Source organism: Anas platyrhynchos, chromosome 11 (genome assembly GCF_047663525.1).
Source record: "Anas platyrhynchos isolate ZD024472 breed Pekin duck chromosome 11, IASCAAS_PekinDuck_T2T, whole genome shotgun sequence".
In the NCBI taxonomy this organism is placed as follows: Eukaryota; Metazoa; Chordata; class Aves; order Anseriformes; family Anatidae; genus Anas; species Anas platyrhynchos.
In genome coordinates this window covers 23091297-23109387 of record NC_092597.1, presented here as the reverse complement: position 1 = coordinate 23109387, position 18091 = coordinate 23091297, and the positions used below count along the sequence as shown (strand labels likewise).

At 46.5% G+C, this 18091-nt stretch overlaps 1 long non-coding RNA gene across 1 annotated transcript in view; it reads right to left on the bottom strand.

Moving 5' to 3' along the window:
* LOC101789951 (uncharacterized) overlaps positions 1–18091 on the bottom strand; it is a 91750-nt gene that overhangs the window by 13466 nt on the left and 60193 nt on the right. The window lies entirely within an intron of this gene.

Here is an 18091-nt window from a genome sequence, read left to right as displayed (position 1 = left end):
GAACCTTCGCCGATGCCAAGAGGCAGGAGTGTGATATGTGGCAGAGAAGGAGAAAGGGAAAAAATACATATATTGGTGTAATAGAAAAAAACAAGTCCGAGCGAGTCACGCTGACTGCAATCATTCATGGAGCCAGCAACAGAGCTGGAATTCAAAGCTACCTGGTTTGCAGAGCAGTGCTCAGCCTGCCTCAAGCAAGCTTCAAAACCCATCGGCCTGGATGGAAAATTACGCAGCCTGGTTCTGAAGAATTAAAACTTTGAGGCAGGGTCCCGTTGGTGGCAGCACGCAGAGGTGTCTTGGCTGGATTTCAGAGGGGCTGGAGGCCAGGACAAGGGTCACAAAGCCTCCAGTGGTTCCCCAGACCTACAGGCTGTGAAGAATTCACAGTGCCATACCCAGTGCGTGGCATTGAAGATTTTTGGCTGGGAAAAGATTTTTTCTTGGGTGCTGAATTTACCCAGGGTCAGGATGTGGTACAAGACAATTTCAAGTGAAAACTGAATTAGGTGAGATTTCCTGACACCTCCTGGACCCAAATGCCTTGGTTCTTTCAAAAAAGCTCCAGGAGGATGGCTAGAGATCTGGATACTTTGTCTGGGCTGAGCAGTGGACCCCTGGTCAAGCACAAAAACCTGCCAAGTTTAATGGTGTACCTGCAGTGTCACCTCTCAGGCACTGCAAAACATCCTATTACATTCGGTCTCTTTGGCATATAAACTACATACTCGGTCCTCGGACTGATGGCAACATTCACACAACCCAGACAGAGGTTTCAGCCCATCTGTGAGTGTTTTTTCCAGCAGACATTCAGCCACGCTGTGCATCGTGCTGCTCCCACGGCCTGGCCACCCGTTCCTCTGCCTTCCTTCCAAAGCAGCGTGCCGAGCGCCGTGCTCACGGTACTGCAGGAATGGCCACGGCACCTCCAGTCCCACTGTCTCACGGGCAGGTCTGGGCACGGGTCCACATTTTTCCATGCTTTATTCCCTCCACCAGTCCTTTTGCTTTGTCCTAGGCTGGAATTTCTTTGGGGGCAGGCACCTACCAAGGTTGGGACCCGTTAGGTACAGCCGCACGCAAACACCCCAAGATAAATGCCTCTCTTGCAGAGTACATTAAGTGCAGGGAATTTACTTTTCCCCAGCGGCTGCCCACTGATACAGGAAATCTAATCCTAAATCTCATTAGGCTCTACAAACAATTCGGCCTCTTTCCCCAACAAAGTCACCATCCTGGACCGCTGAATGTTTATGTTTTATTTCTCAATTCCCTTTTTTTTCGCTCCATTCCCCCGCCCTTGAGATTTTCCTTTTGGTAAATATTTCTACATTGGAGAAGTCTGGCCAAAAGAGATTTTAAAAAAGAAAGTGAGTAGGAGAGACAGAGTATCAATCACTTACCTCCGATTCCCCAGAGAAGAGGTGGGGAGAAAGAACAGCAAGGTAAAAAGTTAAAAACGGCAGAACCACAGCAGTGCTCTTTGAAGACCATCCAAATCTATTTCTTCCAATGTTGAGGCCCTTGCAACTAGTGCCAGGACTTGGGAGAAGAAAAAAAAAAAAGGCTATTTCACTTCCAAAAGTGAATTTTTCAACATCAAGCCAAACTACTCAATGTTAATTTGGTTATTTGGCAAAAAATAACAATAATACTCGTACCTGAACTATTGCCATCTGCATCTAACAGATTCTGGCCAGCCCATTTCCCCGTCCAAGAATTACAGCAGATACCCCTGACTATTAAAAAAATAGTTTGTTATTTTAAATGTCTGTCATACAACAAAGTGCTACACCGTGTTGGGAATGCACTGACACCGTATCTCGTACACAAACACGAGATGAGGTAAGACAAAGCCATCTATCAATTGTATAAACATTTCGGAGGTCAAATATTGGCTCTCATTTCCTGTCAAAAATGCAGAGCTTTAATTAAGCGTTGGGAAAAGTGCTGGGGAGATGACTTGTTTTCGTTTGTTACCTACAAGATGGAAACATTACAGACCTCGGGTGAGGTGTGGGAACGCCTCGAAGGCAGCAGAGCCCAGGAGAGGGGCACGGCTGTTCCCTGGACAAAAGCTGCTGGCAGGGGGGAGCAATGGGACACCCCACTGAGGGCACCCCAGCCTTCCCTCGAGGGAAAAGCAGCAATGCAAGGAGCTCGCAGAGCCCAATTTGGCCAGAGCCATGGCTGGGGAGAGGGATGAGCAGCAGCCAAGGCAGGAGGGAGCTCAGTGCAACAAGAAGCAGCCAGGGCAGGAGGGAGATGCACAAAAAGCAGCCAGGGAGGAGCCCTGGGGAGCTGCTGGTCTGGAGGAAGAGTGCTGGGAGGGGAAGGAGAGGAGAACAAGGTCACTCAACATCCAGGCTGGCCCAGCTGCCCAGTGAGATGCTCCCAGCACCTTGGTATGCCCGTGCTGCTCGGACACCCAGCGTGTCACACGGGGCTGCCTCTCCAAGATAAAGCAGCACGACTCTCCCCTTCCACTCCCAGAGCGTGAGCTGCATTGCCACGAGTTACATGTTGGATGACTCCTGAAAAGCATGCCTTCAATAATTGGACAGTGCTTTAATTCAAAGCCTGATAAAAAACATATTGAAAGCAGAAGGAAGGGTGCTGCTGGAATGTTTATTTGTGCAGGGCTCTTAAGAGTCCGTCCTCTATTTAATGCTTTTTCTAGTGGGGCAGGCAGGTCGGAAATTTTCCTTTGGATTTAAACACCCTGGGCCCTACTGTGAGCTTTCTCTGGGCACCAGCAGACCCTTGTCACCCCTTTGAGACCGCAGGGAGGGCTGGTGTCTCACCAGGCTGCTTCCCTCTAGACCAGACCGTCCCGTGCAGAGAAATCTGAGATGCTGCAGCCAGCCTGGAGCAAGGGCTAGAAAACAGGGATCAGGACTGTGAAAGAGATCACGAATTCTCCTACATTTTCCTCTTTTCTCTTCCGAAAGCCTTTCATACTCAGGAAATACTGGGAGATTAACCTATTCTGCAAGGGAAGGGAAAAGCCTGCAATTAAGAGGAGCTCCTTGAGTACTCACCCCTTATCTCAACCCCTCCCATAGGAAGAGCAGTCAGTCTCCATAAGGGATAACTAACGGAGCAGAAATTTGGCGCGTACGGGTCCCGTGGACTTACAGTGACACGGCTCTGACCCGGCAGCACCAACAAGTGCCTGGGGCCCAGGCTGAAAAGCTTTGTCCGAGCTACGCCGAGGGTCAGGATTGATATAAACACAATGGAATTTTTACTGATTAAGGCCTTTCCTCCCCGCGCTGGATATAGGATTTCCTGTACTGAAGTATGTTTGAGTATATTATTTCTATGCCAGGGAGGGGAAAACAGTCATTCGCTGAGAAGAGAAAAACATTGCTCACAGAGGAAAATATACAAAACAAAGAACCCTATCTAACAGCACAAACAGCCAAACAGCACAAACAATACGCTTTGCCTTACTGCTCATCACCCTCTTCCCCAAAGCTTCGTCAGAAGGAAAGGAAACCCCAGCCCCAAAACCCAAAAAAGGGGAAGAGGGGGAAAGGAGTCTTCAGCGTTTGCACTACTAAACCTCCTCTTTGGGTTGAGAAGTAGCTGGGTAGCCCCGTGGGATTCTTCTGCCACAAAATCAAACACAGACGCTGTGACCAGGGCGAAGTGGTCACGGTGAGCTTTTGACAGCCAAAGACTTGTCTGCACCAGTCCATGGAGTTGAAATGGAAAATGCAACAACAAGACTGAATGCCCAAAAGGCCAGGCACACATGGAGAATCAGCAAAAACGGTCTGCAGAGGCGCAGCCCAAGCTAATGATTAAGTGCAATAAATGGGTGATGAACCCAATCCACCAGAGAATTGGGAGCATGACAGTATCCTCACCCAGTGACATGGGGAGTACCATAAAACTCCGAGCAAAGTTCTGCCCAATAAAAGTTCCCCTATGCAGGACACGTCCTGCCACTTGTGCTATTCTGCAGGAGGACTGAAGGCATGAAAGCAGTTTATGGCTCTGAGATGATAAAACAGATCTCCGGGACAGCTTTCAGCAGCGCGAGCAGAATAGTGCTGCAACGGGTGGTGATCCTGCTGAAAACAAACACGCGGACCTCGCAGTCCTCAGATCGTACCACCAGGCTCTGTGGGTGGTTCACATAGCATTAAGGGTAACGAGCTTTCCTTTTCAAAGGCAGCTTTGCCATTTAAAAAGAAGTGAAAGAAATACGCATCAGAACAAGTGGTCATTCTAGGAGGTGCACGAACTCGGTACTGACTTCATGGAAAAAGGCATCAATACCTCAGCTGCTCATCAATCACAAAGATCAAACCCTCTCGCTTGGTGCTGTTACAGTCAAGGAAAACACAACTGCCTTCCAAGAGGGCTCCTCTGCTCCAAGCTTTTCACTCCGCAGGACATTCTTCACAGGGCAAGCGGCGAGCACTGATACGGCGCGGGGCGAGGCAGCCTCGTGCCAAGGCGCATCACAAGCAGGAGTTGTTTGAACACGGCGTTCACGGGGAGGCCTTTTCTCAGGGAAGGCTGCAATAGGCAGGGAGACCTCCAAGAACAAAGCACTCAAAAAAAAAAAAAGGAAAAAAAAAAAAGCAAGAGGAAAAACAAACAAAGGGCCTGGATGGTTTTCAGAGGAAGCCAAGAGTAACCCTTAAAAGGACTGCAGGGCTGCTGGCAAACGTGTATTGGGATGGGACTGGTAAACCAAGACGGTCCCAAGCCGAAGGCAATATGGAAACAAACTAATCAGTGTAGGAGGGCTGTGCTAGTTGTCTGTATGCCACACAAAACCTTACTCCTTTACTGAATCCAGAAAGCTCCTCTAAGGATCCTGGAGGAACCCAGGCACAGAAATGGGATTCAGGAGGGAAAGTCGCAGGAGCTGAGGGCCACTTACAAATACTTTGGGCCTGGCCCAATGCAAATCAGCTCTAGCAGACAGCTCAGCTGGTGGGTGTGGAATACATTGACTCTGGGCATCCACTCGTTTCCATTGCCTCCCGAGGTGGGACTTCATGTTGTAGCCCTTCTTCTGTCAAAACTCCGGTTCTGTCTCTCACCATGCAGAATAATGGTTCCAGTTCCTCATCTTCTCCCCCTGAAATGGCATCTGGATGCTGTCGCTAGGGAGAATGATGCCTATTGCCACCACAGTTTGAGTTTACATTCACCAATTTCATCTTTCAAGTCCTTTCTTAATAGATGCCAGGTTCGGTGTCACTCCGGCAACTCGAACAAGTAGTTGGTGCCCAGAAGGAGATGTTTAAATGATCAAAACAGCAAATTTAAAAGAGTTTATAAAATCCCAGCTGAATACAAAAAGTTAAGCAAAACATTGTCATGAAAACATTTCTGATTCCCATCCAAAAAAGCCTACCATTTATTACGAAGCCTTTAAAATTGACAATGAGGGAATTCTTCACTGTGGTCTCGCCCTCACTTTCACCCTACAAAGTAATGCTGTATGGAGGCAGAGTAAACACTACGTGCTGTATTTTCCTAAATAAAGCAAAGGAAAAAAACAGATCAATGTCTATTCTGCTGCCAGCAGATATGGAGTCAATTAAAAAACTAAAATATACAATAACTTAACTCTTTGCACAGAGCTCCCAACATATCAATACCGTGAACATGAAAGTATTTTCCACAGGAACACTGAAACACCTCGGGTTGAAACACACTCTCTCAATTTCCCATTTTGAAGGTGAATTTGTTGTTCCAAACCATGAAAGCGCAGCAGGCAGCCCCCAGCAGCTCTCAGCCAGGCACTGACACGTTCCTCCCCGGCTACTTTCTTCAGAGGATGCTCCCCAGGTTTCTCTTTCCCAGATCATGCCAGGTACGGACATCCTGGAAGGCAGGAGAGGCAAGCAAAAGCTGCAGGCGCTCTGCTGGCTCCTCACCCCTCATCATGGCACTGGCATCACGCTTGTCTCCAGCTTTGGCAGCAAGCACATGAGAGAGGTCGTGCTCCTGCCAGGCAGAAGCAACTGGCTCCTGAGCTTCTGAAAGGGGAAAGAGACTTCGTCTGTCTAGCTGCCATGGAGAAGACACTTCTCCTTGAGCACAGCCCCATGCCCAGCCAAAAGCCCATACAGATAACAAGTCCATCACACGGCTTGCTGTGGCTCAGTCCCACTTCGGAGCCCGATGGTGCATGAGAAAGGAGCAGACTTACAGCTCCCCACTGAGGCTGCTTGTGCAGAGCCTCATCCACGAAATCCCTCCTGGTGCCTTGGTACAGCACACAGCCAGGGCAGCTCCTGCACTGCCACAGCCTTCAGCCACCGACAATCTTCAGTCCTGGACACAAGACTGAAAATGGATGCACACGAGAAGCTTGCACAGGCATCAGCCTTTACCTTTGAAGTGAAATTTTGGTCCTTGTCTTGTTTCCTAGTTCCAGAGCGGCCTCAAAAACATTTACCTCATCTCATCCGGTACCAAACCAAAATCCTGTGATCAACTCGTGAGCATGGAAACATTTCTATGGTGAATCCACTTCCAAAACTCCAAGCTGGAACCGCGCAGCCGCTCTCACACGCTGCGTGATGCCGTTCCCCTATCAAAGGGACTCTGCAGGCCTGGCTGGGACAGCCGCCATGATGTGTTCTTCTCTCAGGACACGGCTCCAGGTGCCACATCCCCTCGTGTTGCCATTACATGCTGCTGTGGCCAAGCAAAATTTCTGCTTGCAAATGTTGGCTCTTCTCCTCTTAGTCCTCACTTAGACAAACTCTCCTGACTTCAGTTTTTTAATTCCCATTAGTATCAGTGTTTTCCTCAGTATTTTTTTTTTAATGGGCAAAGTCCAGGAAACTTTGTTAAAACAGCTGCACAGCTAATGCCTTACAGATCTATTTTCAAAATTCTTTGTAAGTGTGGCACACACTGAGATGCTCACATGTACGAAAAATAACCCTGATGTATTTTGCAGCATGAAGAAGGCAGCGAGGGTGGACAGCTGGCTGGTTGGCTCCGTGAGAGCAAGGATGGGGTACCACGGGGAGGTGAGCCATTCCCACAGCTGCTTTCCTGTCACGTTGTCGGACACATGCTTCAATAGTTTGGAGGCAGAGGGGATGCTATAGCGTCCTAATTCCTCCCAGTAAACTCACCCTGGAACCTGAGAGCGATGCCACTACCCGAGGTGGCACCATTTGCATCGCGGGTGCTCTTCATCCTGTGTCACCAGGTGGACTTGCTGGCCTGAAGCAAAAACTGCTGCTAGCAGTAGTGGAGGTAGCCGTAGTATTACTCCAGCCCCATAAAATGATTCCTCCAACACTGCAGAACTTCGTTTTTATGGTAACTTTTGTTTGCCCAGCATCTGGTAAACATTGTCCTCGAACCCCTGTGCTGGGTGGAAGCGCAGAGCAGCTCCGCCGTACGAGGCCTAGAGCAGCGCCGGCACAAACGCACAAGGCGAGGACTAAAGCAGCAAATATCTCCAAACAGATGTGCCAACCTCCCCCGAGCCATGACATTTCTGAGCATACCGCATGAATCAGGGCCAGCTAAAAGCTATTTACTGCCTCCATTTGTTACTATGCACACTCAGCCAGAAGCTCCTCGGGTGGCTGGACGAAGTCGCGGCATTTAGACTCATGAGCGAGGAGCAGCTGGAGGGATGCAGCCGTGCTCTTCCCCGAGCTCCTACCTGAGCTACAAGCAGCGCTTCTTCCAGCACTCTGGATCTCGGGTAGGTTCAGCCCACGTGCAGCGCTCCTTCCTCATTTGGTTTGTCAGCAAATCTCATCCACTGAAGAGAGTTTGAAATGAAACAAGAAAGGCTCCGCGCTTGGGCAGTGAGACCGGCCGCTCCTCCGACACGCAATGAGCACATTCCTCCCGTGGGGCCTACCTCCGTGAGGGAAGGCTGCCAGGCAAAACCAGTCGTGAAGAAAACCAGACTTTAATGTAATTTAACAGAGCAGCAGTTTTGCATTCTTTGAGAGTTAAATAACCAGGAGAAATAATTATAAGTTGATCAAGCTGTAGCTTTTTTCTTTTGATATCCATCTACATATTTCCATCTCTATCCATCTCTGCCCGTATCTGTGTGCCCATACATACGTGGAGATGTCTGTGAGGTTTTATGCTGCCCCTGCAGAGTTGCTTCCACCACAACCTGCAGCAGAAAGCAGGACACTCGGCATGGACGCAGTGCCGCTGGTCGGACCAGGCACATCGGGAGGCTGCAGGGACAGGGTCAGTGAGGATCCTGCCTTTCCATGAGGCAGAGGCTGGATGGACAGTCCATGCAACTGCATCTTCAGTTCCTTTTTAGAGAAATTTTAGCATTCGCTTCCAAGTATCACCAGTCCTTGTTGCTGTTAATTGTCCTTACCTATTCTTTTGGCAAATACTACTCTCACTCAGCAGAGTACGGGAGCTCATTTCAATTCCCTTCAGCATTTTCCTACACCTACCAGACCAAACGCTTCCAAAGTACATCCACGCACTAAGAACTCTTGTAATAGTTTCAGTGAATTTTTCAATCACTCAGAAGACAGACACGGCTATCCCTACAGCCTGCCCCAATGTTGCTTGACTTGTGAAATGGTATTTCCAGCTAATTATTACTTGGTTACTTTCAGCATTTGGGTTGCAATCTTCTGAGCAAGCGTCTGCTTCTAGTCAAATTGTTCACAATAAGTAAACCCAAACTGTCTATGAAAAGGAGTATAGGGGAAAAAAATATTTGGCTTTGTGTCAAAATGGTAACAACAGCCTTTGAGAAGAGTTAGGATCCCCATGCTTCAGAATCAGAAATTGAAATTCACCTGCGGATGAGATAGACAGGCTTTTGTGGCAGGGGCACATTTTTCTATGGTCTTAAATGCAACTGCCCAAATGTAGTCAACAAAGTAAATGCATCTACGTTGCAGAGACAGAGGCATTTTAATAGACAACATCTCCCAAGACTCTTTTTTCCCAAACCAACCATCCTCTGTTTCCCAGTAGCTCTCACACGTCGGAGTGGCAAATGTGCATGGTCCTTCTGGTCCAAGGTGAGGACCGCAGGCAGCAGTTACCAGCCGGGCTGGATTGCAGTGGGACACCTGAGCAGGTCACTCCTCTATCCTCACTGACACCACAGCCAGTGCTTGGGTAGCACGCAAAAGGAGGATCCTGACTGATGCAGATTCATACAGAAACTGTGAAAAGAGTATTTTTTAAGGCTGCAAAGTCAAAAGCAAGGAAATGACAGAAATAAGGTTGCCTGCTCAACCTCTGTTTGACCTCTCGGAGTGTGTACATTATGACACAGTCTAATTACAGGATTACGTGCTATTTTTCCACAGGATCTGCTCACAGGATGATGTGGCTCCAGGAGGCAGTGAGGCAAACTGTTGTCCACAGAAGCGTTTTTGTTGAAGAAGTGGTAAAATGCACTGGGAACAACGCAACAAATTTCACGAAGATAGAGGCTGCTCTTAGCCTCGAACAGATGGCTGATCTAGTCTATCAAGCACATGCCATAGAGATGAACTACCTATTAAAAGTTTTTAATGCCACAAATTCAAAAAACACCAAGTCCAGCTGTTTCAGGCTAGGTATCCCTATCAATTTATTTCATTTCTTAATATATTTATTCTAAAAAACAATCCTGAGCTACCAGCTTCCACCTTTAAACGAGGGTAACAACGCCCCCTTTTCATTGGAGACACCAGAAAAAAACACATCGTAGTGAAGTGTTCAGATAAAAAAGCTGATGGAAATCACAAAAACCTATGGCAAATGAACCCCTCCATCGCCTGCAAGCACAGCCATGGCCACATGGAAAGATGGAGGAAGCCGGTAATTAGTGCTGCCACTAGCTGTTGGTGCACATCTCCGTTTGGGGGTTGTTTGTTTACTTGTTTTTAAATGGGAAACTGCCAAAATTCAGGAACGGTTTTCTAATTTTAACATTTTTATTTTCAACAGGGGAAAAGCAAATCCCCACAACACAAGTAATTGCTCCTCAATCTATCCACGGGGTTAGATTTCCCAGTCGGTTTCTCATCTTCCAGGGCTGAAAGGGAAGATCTCCTCTGGGACCCACACGCGATCCCTCCATTATGTGAATGCAGTGCGTGCACGTTCGTAGTATTACAAGTCGGAGTTTACTCGAACGACTTTGGCATGGCTATCGTGAATCTATATTAAGCTATTCCCCAATATTTATTGTCAACAGCACCGAGATTAGAAGATGCCTGCCTCCTGTTTCAAAACTTAATGGCCCATTGACCGCACTTCCTCTGAAGCACAAGCTCCATGTCCCACGACACTAAATCTGTGCCACGCTAATGAAAAGCCCTCTTTATTTCAAGCCAGGATCCAGAATGGAAATGATTTAGGTCACAGTCGCTGTGTATTTTAACTCGCTAACTCACTATTTCTCTAGTAATTAGAGATGAGGTCCGTGGCGATGCCAGACGGGATGCTGACCTGAACACGCCTATCTATTGCGAGCACTCTCCTGGAGATTTTTATTTAACACGTTTCAAATTAGAGCTGAGGTAGGAACGAAAAATTCTTTGGCACGAGTCATGGACACAGACGAGCGCATTTTTCACTTTTTTGATCCTTAACTCGGTAATATTTTATTTCATGTTAAAGACACCCAGATGAGACATGACAACGGTGACAAGCATGAATTTGAGCAGGGCCCTGCCTGAGCAGAACCCTTTGGGCTTGTTCCGAAGTGTGACTCGGAGACCATCACACGCTGAGGTTAGCAATAGCTTTCCCCCTGTTTTTATTTTTGTTATTTTGCTAACCTCTTCAATCTCACTTTGCTGAAGCAGAGGAAATGAGGTAAATTGGTCCTAACACAGACCAGAAACTGCTGTCCTGCTACTGACGTGGGGTTTAAGGGTACTGTGGGAGTGGAACAGTAAATCTCTGGAGCACAAATTTCTTGTGATAACACTAAATCTCCCCAATATTTATTGCTAAGATACAGAGTGTTATGGCAACATGAAGGAAAACAAGTTACAAGGTTTTCCTTTAAGGCATAAAGAACCACAAAACTCTGCATGCTGCTGCCTACATTTAAGCAGGGACTTGGTGATATTTAAATAACTGTGCACTCACGTGCTCTTTTTCACTGCTTTGACAACGCTCATATGACATCAGACTTCAGTTTTCATTGCTCATCGAGCAGAGTTATAAGTCTGCTATATGGACTAGGATGTTCTGTAGATGTGTTTTAAAGTTATTTGGTTTTGCATTCAATCTTTTTCTTAAAAGACAACCCCAGGAGCACTACGCTGTACAGGTGCTGTGATGGCAGGTGTAGTACAACAGGGTAAGGAAGTGTAACTGGAATGTTTTTCCATGAGTTAACAAGTACTAGGAACATAGCAACTGCCTTAAATAAATATGAGGACAAGACTAGCAATGCAAAGGCTAGCATTTCCCAAACCTACTAGAAACAGTTTCTAGTAGCCTACTAGAAACAATTACCAATGACATACACACAAATACCTACAAACACACAAACAATCCCATGCTTCTTATACAATATTTTCCAACCTAAGATCAGCATTCATCTACATGATTTGAAAGTATCATCTTGTTTCCACCACGGATGCATAAACCCATCCTTCCACTCTTTGCTTCTAACCTATTTTTGACAAATATTTCTGCTGTGTGTCCTAAGTTTAAGAATTAACTTACATGAGAAACAGATGTTTCCCTTTTTCAAGGAAAAGCATCTTTTTGAAGGTCAGTGGTTGGAGAGAAGAACTTCCACAGGTAACAAAAGGCAGTGGCAGGTGCCACTGTCCCTTCTGCTTTTAAGATGTTTTTCACATGACTTTAACTTTACCAGCAGCTTTCCAAAAGTCATAGAAGGTAATTTTGATACTTCCACTGGATTCAGATTCATTAACTGAGCCATTCCTAAAATCGTAAAGATTATTTTGTTGAACAAATCCAATCCCTGTGTCCATTCCTAAGCATAGCCCAAAATATTTCAACAGTGCCTCCCCTCTTTTAGATGTTTTTAATATTGAATAGGGAGATTTGCAGGATGTAAGCTTTATTGCCTGTGAAGTTTTCTCATCTCCACGTGGAACTGCTTAATGGTTACAGAGAAAGAAAACTTAAAAGAGAGACAGAAGGGAAGAATTGTGGAGAAGCTGTTGCTCCACAGAAGAGAAATCAATTAAACACAAGGAACCATGAACCAAGTAAAGTTTTCCTCACTGGTTAAACTTAATGGAATTAATGATTTGAGTTTCAGTGATACCTAAAGGCTGTATTACATTATTGTGTGTACAGAATAAATAATAAACAATCCCTGTCCCCTTGCAGTATTGCATGATAATGATAAACATTCCTAAAAAACAGCACACAACTATGCATATGTGGAAAGACACACAGCATGTACAGACAGACAGGCAGAGCAGAGAATAGCTCAGGCCAGAATTAGATATCAGCACCCACAGAATTAAGGAAATTTCACGTGGAATCCTTGATCTCAGCATATAAATAAATTAGGTTCAAGGAAAAGGTAGATCTAAACCGAGATTCTCGAGCTGGATCTATTAGCTGCAGTGTGTGATTACAGGCAGACCATAGCATTTGAATTAGTTACGGTGCCAACTATGGAAATATTAAATCTTTGAAAGAGAAGAGGGTCTGTGAATGGAGAACTCTCTTTCTCCTGTACAAAAGCTCATTCCGTGACGACCTGATCTGATCTCACAGGAGGCCTCACACCTGTTCCTGGAAGTCTTCATCCACGCAAGGTGGCACAGTCCCAGGATCAGGACTGAGATCAGCCCCTGCTCTACTTCAGACTGTTCCCGAAGCAAAACACCTCCCCAAATCCACTGCCTCTTGCCCACGCCAGCTCCCTTTGGCCGTGGCCCTGTGCTGAGGAGCAGGACGAGCACCGTGGCCTGATGCAGCCCAGGCCTCTCCTCCAGGCCTGCCCTGCCCGTGCCATTCCCCATTCACCTCCCAGGGCGGAGGCAGGAGCACACCAGGGAAGGGCAGAGCGATGCCAAACCACAGGGTGGGGCGAGGAGAGTGTCTGCACAAACGCTGCAGCACCGTGATAGCATCAGTGACTAATAACTTCAGTATCGCACATGTTGGGAATTATCAGCAAGTCACCCGTTGGGAGGGCACAAACACTGCACTGCACTGGGCCGCCTTGGGCTGGTGCTGAGTCTATTTTTATGCTTTAAATAAACAGAATCAAAGTCCAAGAGTTAAAGCTCGGTCTCAGCTCTTTTGAACTGCCAGTTTCTGAAATTACACAAGCAAACAGTATTAAAATAAATCCTAAAAGCGTCCACTTTCTAAGAGCCCATACCATTGTTAATGTCAGTACCAGAGAGCGTTTGCCTTTTGCAAAGTTATATGAAGTTTTGGTTTGGCTGAACTCTCATTGTCTGGTCATTTCTAGCTTCCCTAGCGAGAATATGAATGGTTTCTATTTAGAGGAGATTACAGGTAGCCATAAATTATCACCTAAGTGTGGGCTGCCTTGCTAGGCCGAGCACCTTGCCAGCTCTCCGCATCACTAGATGGCCGATGCTCCGGCTGGGGGACCTGCCAAGTCTCAGTCCACGTCAACTCCGTTTCTGACATGTGTTATGTTGATCACAGGGAACCATTGGAGAGACCTGGTTATGGAAGAATGAAGCATTTTTTCCCCATCTATCATAGGTACTTTGCAGATGACTGCATTCCTGCGGGACTACATCATCTTTTTCAAAACTGAGCTTCCTCGCTGCCCTTCCCTAAATATCAGCTATGACCAGGCAGCTCGGATTGTCTGCATTATCAGCTTCTAGAAGCAGGATATATAAAACATGCTTAATTATCACCTGCACGTTATTGTTAATCGTGGAGCCTTGGCTTTCAGGCTCAGGGAGACATTAATTACTACATTTAAATTTCTGACTCAAAGAAGTGAGTTGACGTAAAACACTATCATGAGCAGAGACGCACACTAAGGTTTTTTTTCAAAGTATCCATTCACATAATGTTCTTGGTAAAAAGCTACTTAAATGTAACTCATGTGATATACATTAATCTGCTGCAGTGTATTAAGGAAAGTACTTTAAAGGCATACCTTAATTAAGCGTCATAACAATTCTGGGTGAGGATGAAAATAATCATCCCTGTTTTGCAGGCAAGTGCTAAAAAGTTAATTAAATTACTGGAGTCAGACGGTGACTTAAAGGCATAGTCAAGAAAAGAGGTCAAAAGATTTGGTTCTAGTCCCTGTTGATAGGAATCTCTCCCCAAAAGATGTACAGGCTCCAATAAATTTTATTTGACTTCAGACAATGCTGCAAACCTTGTATTCTAATGAAGAGATGAACGAACTGTGAGAGATGTTGCTTTTCTATAGAAAGCATAAAGTAGTCTGAGTATTAAAAATAGTACCAACAATACTACCAACAAAGGAATGCTTTGCATTCCAAACCTCAGAAACTCCGAAGAAAAAATAAATAAATAAAACAATAAACATTACACAAAGCTGCAAGAACCTGCTCAGAGGTAATGCAATCATTGATATATTTGGATGTGAATGCTTCTGAAGGGTTCTGCCCTTTTTGCTTCCCTTACCAAGAACCAAAACAATGAGAAAGAAGTGAATGAATAGTTATTACTAGACATGAAGATGATGTCTGAAAGAAAAAGTGAGCTGGAGGGCAATCATTAAAATGATCCAGTCGGAAGATCCCCTGATATACATAGAAATGATTTGTTATTATTGCATTAATGATGTCATTTCTTTTTCAAGTCACGATAAAAACCAAGCCAAGGGTTTGGCAGGTGACTAAAGAAAAGCTGTTATCCCAGTTACCGCGTACAGTACCATCCTGGAAGAAATTTGTGTATCCAGGTTATTTCGCAATCCCTAGTTCGATTGAGCTAATTAAGTCAATTATGTAAAAAAATCTTGCTTGCCAGGGTAGGTGAGACTTGGGGCTGAGGAGCGGTGGTACGTACACACACTGTGTGCACCTCTGGTGCTTGCTCAGCCTCAGCCTGTCTCGTTTGTCTTCCAGCAGCTTGTCAGCAAGGGAAGAGGCGTGCTGAGAGGGACGGTCGGGGAGCACGCTGCTCCTGGGCCACGGCTTCCAGTGCTGCTCGTCGTCCAAACGCTGGCTCGAGTCAACCTGCCGGCACATCCCTGGGGCAAATATGCCACGGGGACAGGAGGAGTTCCCTTCAAATGAGATTTTCAAGCTGCATTGACTCAAAAATATTTTCAGGAACGTTAAAAGCCGAGGCAAAGTCCCTATGGTCTGTGTTTTCCAGGGGCAAGCACACGCTGGAGCACAGCAATGCATCGCAGCGTAAAGCCCTGCACACAAAAAGGAGACGGCAGCCAAATTCCACCCTCTACCACACTATTAATAATAGTTATTATTACTTGAGCTCCCCTAGCTATCCTGGGTGGTTCTCAGAAAACAATGGCACAGTCTTTGCCTTGAAATGGTAATCTTCCGCGGAGACATGATACAACAGGCCGCGGGAGCAAAAATGAAAGAGGTGGGTGGGGACCGGAGAAGGCAGGACAACGGTCACAGTAATAGGATCGCTCGTTATATCCTGCAACTATCTTGATGCTCCCATTAAGTGATTTAATTAATGACTGAGATACATTTCCAGGAAGGACTGAAAAGAGTTAGAGAGAAGGAGGGCGTGGCAAAAATGTTCGGGAGCAATAACCGGGAAGGCAGCCGGGTGAAAGTAAAACGAGCGCAGGAATTAAGCAAACTTGGATGGATTTTGCTTTATGACGCAGCCTGTGGTTCAGACATCGCACTGCCTCACTCGTGTGGGTCCTCGGGTGGCTAGCAAGGTGTGAGGCCAGGTCAGAGACAAAGCATTTAAGGTGCCTCCCTCAGTGGTGAGCCTCCTTGTGTCACAGACCCTGCAGAGTTAAACTCCCTTCGGTGAGCGGGTTCCACATGATGAGGGAGGGAGACAGATATACAGACAAGCAAAGGAGACCAACTTTTCCTTGGGAAAGCAGCTTCTGAAAATGCAGACATTAGAGATTTGGTGTCATGAGTGTGAAGGGACTGTGCATCCTGAAGTCATCAGCAGGGAGAGGCCAAGCAAGGTGCAAGGCTCTGGAGACACTTGGCACCTCATTTAGGGACCTATGGGTACACTCAGGGTATTTTGTAGCCTGACCTAATTTCATGCTGCCTCTAATATTGCTCAGCTCAAAATACCTTGCAAAAATGGAGCAGATAAAAATGAAAAGGCAGTGCTCTTCATTACAGATCATCTTTCTGTTCCATATAAAGAGAAGTCACTGCTGCCTGTGAGCTCTCTGGACAGCTGAGGGAGACAGTAAGTTTTATGTAATGGGAGGTAAAAGGGGTCTTGCTTTTCTCGAAAACATATTTTGATTTAAAAAGGAAAATCTATCAAGCTTACATTTGCAAAAACACTGTAACACAAACAAGAATTGCCTGTGAAAACCCCTGTTTGGGCTGAAAAGGCAGTTCTTTTAACGGAGAGTTTCCCTGAGTTGGTCATTACTCTCTGCCTGCACCCGCTGCCTTTCAGCGAAGAAAGCCTCATGTCTCATCTCCTCATGTCTCATCTCCCCCTGCAAACAGGACTCCCCGTGTGCACGTGGAGATGTAAGCAGGAAACAGAGCTGGTGCACCACCAAAGCGAAGTGTAACAGTGATGTTAGCAAAACAGGAGCTTTCTGCTGCGTGAGCTTGTCCTGGAGAAGCTGGGCCCACACAGTCACTCTCACCATTTCATGCAGAACCACGCTGTGCATCTCACCTCGGTCCCTTTCAGCAGCCAGACCTCATCGGGGCAAGTCCCTGAGCGCCCAGAGCTAGAGGCTGAACTGCACAATAACCAGGGCCAGGCCTCCAGATCCCCACGCGTGCCCCCACCCTGACCTCGTGCACCATTCAGCGTTTCACTGAATAAGCAGAGCCATTGCAGGAACCAGGAAGCTTTTTTCTGGCTCGGCCTGTCTGTTTGTTGGCCTTGTATACTCCCCAGGTGCAGAGGTGAGCATGAGGTAATCATACCTAGTGAATATGAGGTTTAGTCTATAGGAAACCAGCGGAATTTATGTAATTCTGGCACGCAGCAGCTTTCTTCTCTGTAAATTTAGCAGCGAGTAGCACGCTAGGCTCCCGAACAGAGTGAGCACTATGTTATGTGTGGATCCTCCTAACCAGCTTACCGCATCAGAGGCAGAGGCCACGCAGGGGAAGCAGCTATGACCTCAGGCACCAGTCACCAAACACCCCTCATGTGCTCCTCGTCACACAGGTACTCCCATCTGAGTCCGAAAATCTGCTTCACAGTCAAAAAAGGGATATGAACTGAAACTATGCTTGTTTACTGCCACAATCTAAGTGCTGTGTTAGGGATACATTTCCCAAACAGTGCTAAAACTGCAGAATTTATTCTGGCTTCGAGGAAGAAGAATGGTTAAGGGTAGGAGAAATCATCTATGCTATTAAGGGAGATGAGGAGAGAGGGAAAGACCAATCCCTTTTTTTAATATATTTTTTTAAATTCTCCTGAGTGCTTTAAGGATTTTGAGGCAGCAGCTGAATTAATGCCAGATCCTCAAGCTCAGCACAGCTCATACACAAGTGACAGCAGCCCAAGGTCTAGAAAGGCCCTGGAACAGACGTGATTTCCTTCTGAAAGGCATTTTCAGAAGCACTGCAATGTGCAGATGAAAAGCACCTTCAAACATCAATCCCTGAAGAAGAGAGGATGAGCTGGCATGGCACGTGCCCTCCTCACCTGCCTGAACTCCTGCCAGAGGTGATGGAACCAGGATGTTCTCAGAGGTGCTCAGCAAAAGGACAGGAGGCGAAAGGCACGACGTAGGAAATCCTGCCAGGACAGAAGGAAAAGGTTCCTTACAGTGTCAGTGGTTCTGCACTGGAACACGGACCGAGGAGGTTATAAAGCCTCCAGATCTGCATTTTCGAAACCCACCTGGTAACACCATGAGGGATTTCTAGCTCAGAAGTTAGCTCTGAACAGATGGTTTGACTCAAGGCCTAGAGATCTTTCCAAACTCAGAGCTTCTGTAAGGCTGTGAGCACTGAGCCCG